Here is a 3,691-nt window from a genome sequence, read left to right on the forward strand (position 1 = left end):
GGGTTGCCTGTCGATCACGTGGCCAAAGAGGGCAGACCGGAGTTGAAAAGCAAGGGAAACCACAGCGTCTGCAGCCCCTCTGCCTGCCTCCCTGGCTGTCTGCATTGCAAGCACAGCTGGGCAGCCTCTGGGTCAGGCCGGTACTCCAAACCCACAAAGAAAACGGGCTACTGAAGGTGTCGCATAGGGGATCCCCGCCCCACTGCATCCTGGTGACACAGGAAGAAACAAAAGCTGTCGCCTGGAGTCTTACTCTTAAGCAAAAAATGGAGCACATTGCACCAATCTAGAAGGTTCTAATGTGGCATCTGGCTCCCAAGCCCCTCCTTAGGTTACTCCTTCAGGTCAGAACTAGGCCCCTGGGGTGAGCAAGGCCCCAACCAGCCACCAGGAGCTGCCCAGGAGCTCAGACCTCAGCAGCCCCCAGGAAGTGCAGAGGAAGCCTGAAGACCATGCAGGGGCAGTCCTGGAGAGCCAGGGGCAGTGCTAAGCCTCCCCCACCGCTGCCCCTCCCTCAGGTCCCCTACCTTCAGTCTCCAGGCTCCTCTGTGAGGCCTGTCCCAATACTGGGCCTAGTATGGACCTCCAACTCACCCAGCTATCTGCCACTCAGTCCAGCCCCTTTCTGCCTAGTTCCTTGGTTAGCCCCGTTCCGCATTCACTTCCCTATGGTCACAGAGAGGGCAGTGACCTTACTGTGTCCAGAACAAGGCAGGCTCCAGGGGTGCGCCAGGGAGGTGAAGAGGCACCCGGTCCTGCCCTCCCGCCTTCGGGTCATGGTGGGCTGTGTGAGTAACAGTGTGCGGGCAAGTGACCATCTCTGTGAACCCTGGGCAGCACCAAGCCTGTGCTAAAGCTCAACCAACCTTAAATACAACTACAAATGCCAAAGGATGAGCTGGATTTGATTTGTTCGGATTTGCATTGGCAACTGGGCACTTAAGTATAATCTGTTTCATCTGGGTAACCCCAAGCTGTGAATTAATTCCCTCTCCATTGTAGTAAAGCAGGTCCCCAGTCAGGCCATGTATAAAGGAGGCCCCTGGTCATGGTCATGGTCTCCGAATTTTCTTCTTCAAATGAAAGAAAACAGCCCCCCTCGGATCTCCAGGACTGTCCCTTGATTGGTCTTCAGGCTTCCTTCAAAGGCCTGCCACTGATCCAGGTGAAGCACCCTGACACCTGGGTGATACTCGCCCACCTGCGGTGGTCACCACTGTCCCTGCTGTCTGAGGGTAGTGTTTCCATATACGAGTTTCTTTCCCCATAAAAACACTCCATGAAGTTTCCGAGGACTATGAAGGAGAAGTATTCCTATTTAGTCCAAAGTTCAAAGCTTAATACAGATTTGATAGTGTCTTATTTCCCCTCTTCAAACAGGTTCTAGAAGGTAGGAACGGGGCCCTACTGCTGAGCAGCACTCTGGGCCAGCAGATGGCATGCAGGCTAAGGCCCGGGCCCACATAGCTGACTCCAAGGTCTGAGTCCAGACCCGGGCTTGTACACGCATGCTGAAGAAAATAAAAAGGAATACCCTGGCAACACGGGCTGCCGTTCTCCTCCATCATGGATCTCAGCCATCTGCCTTCTTTAATAGAGAAACCGACCTTCCCCTTGCAGTCAGGTATGAGTGTGGGACTGAACGCTTGACGGATGAGCTACACAACTGTCATGTAAAGATTTCATGACAGCTCCCCAGAGATCCCCAGTTGTGGTGGCCTTGTGCTAGCTAATCTGGAACTACACTTCTCAGAACTGCCTTCCTGGGGCTAGCAGATGGCATATGGTTATGTCACTGAACATTCACACGGCCGACTGAGGTTCGAGTCCCAGACCTGGTGGGTTGAAACTCACGCGGGGCACGTGTGTGTGGATGCCTACTCAAGATCCCAGGAGGAGAATGGAGGAGAAGGGATTGGCCATTTCTTCCTGGGGGGGAGGGGCGGGGGGGTGAGTTCTCACTTTCCCTTTCACCGTCTCTGTCTCTCTCTCACTCTCTTTCCCCGGTGAGCACAGGTGTCCTAGGACAAAACCCTCTTAAAAAAAAAAAAAAAGAAGAAAAGAATTGCCTTCCCTGTGGTTCTGACAGGCCACAGGAGGAACACACAGTATTGGAAGGCAGAGCTGAGGCAGCAGCTGTTTTCCTAGGAAGGCCGTGGGAAGTCAGACGTCGCTGCAGTTGTGTGCCCCTCACACACATGCCAGCTCACTCCTCCAGCCTGAGAGCTCCTCCCCCACCTCCACTCCTGGACAGGTGCACACGCTGGCTTCCTGAAGCGGGGTGAGCTTCTCCCACAGGTCCTCAGCATGGCTCTGCGTGGAGGCCTGCAGATTCTGTTCTGTCCTCAGGGGTTCTGCGGTGTCCTTGTTCTGTCTCACATCATCTCCATGCCACTCGAGGTTCCACAGAGAAACAGACCCACAACCACTAGGGGACACACACACACACACAGTTGGTCCTCGAACAACACAGGTTTGAACTACGTAAATCCATTAATGTTAAGATTTTTTTCACCATAGAAAATATAGTAAGTACTATAAAAGTGTTCTCTTTTTATGTTTTTTTAAATAATATTTTCTTTTCTTTAGCTTGCTTTATTGTAAGGATTCAGTATAAAACACATACAGGGATCAGCAGTTAGCATAATGGCTATGTCACTGGAGTCCCATGTAGCCGACCACGGTTCGAGTCCCGGATCCGGTGGCTTAAACTCACACCAGGCACATTTGCGTGCATGCCCAAGATCCTGAGAAAAGAATGGAGGAAAAGGGATTGTGGTGTGGCCATCCCCACTGGGGGGTGATTTCTCACTTTCTATATCTCTGTCTCTCTGTCTTTCTAGTGAGCACACGTGCCCTATAGCAAAAACCTCTCAAAGAAAAAAACACATACAACATACGAAATAGGTGTTAACTGTTGACATTATCAGTAAGACTTCTGGTCAACTGTAGGCTCTCAGTAGTTAAGTTTGCAGGGAGTCAAAAATTACATGTCGAGGTCCTTGCAGGTGGCATGGTGTTTACGGGCACCGGACTCCCACGTGGCCAAACACAGAGTCCTAGACCTGGCAACTTGCTTTCTTTCTCTCTCTCTCTCTTTCTCTGTCTCTCACTCACTCTCACACTGTCCTTCTCTGGTCAAATTAAAAACAAATAAATAAATAAAGTTAAATAAAAATCTTTTTTTTTTTTTTTTGAGAGGTTTTTGCAATAGGGTGCCTGCACTCACCAGAAAGACAGAGAGAGCAGAGAGACAGAAAGTGAGAAATCACCCCCCGGGGGGATGGCCGCACCACAATCCCTTCTCCTCTGATCTCCTCTTGGGATCTTGGGCACGTACGCACACGCTTCTGGTGTGAGTTTAAGATGCCAGGTCCAGGACTCAAACATGGCAACTACATGGGAGTCCAGCAACATAGCCATTATGCCAGTAGGTCCCAAATAAAAATATTTTTTTTAAAAAAAATTATATGTTGGACTTCTGGGGCTAGCAGGTGACATGGTGGTTAAGGGGCTGGGCTTCAAGATGGCTGACCATGGTTCAAGTCCTCGACCTGGCAGCTTGCTATCTCACTTTCCCTCTCTCTCTCTCTCTCTCTCTCTTCCTCTCTCTCTCTCTCTTGTCTCTCTCTGGTGAACGCTTGTGCCCTGTAGCAAATTAAAAATAATAACAAATAAAATTGAGTAAATA

Source organism: Tupaia chinensis, unplaced genomic scaffold (assembly GCF_000334495.1).
Source record: "Tupaia chinensis unplaced genomic scaffold, TupChi_1.0 Scaffold144269_1, whole genome shotgun sequence".
In the NCBI taxonomy this organism is placed as follows: domain Eukaryota; kingdom Metazoa; phylum Chordata; class Mammalia; order Scandentia; family Tupaiidae; genus Tupaia; species Tupaia belangeri.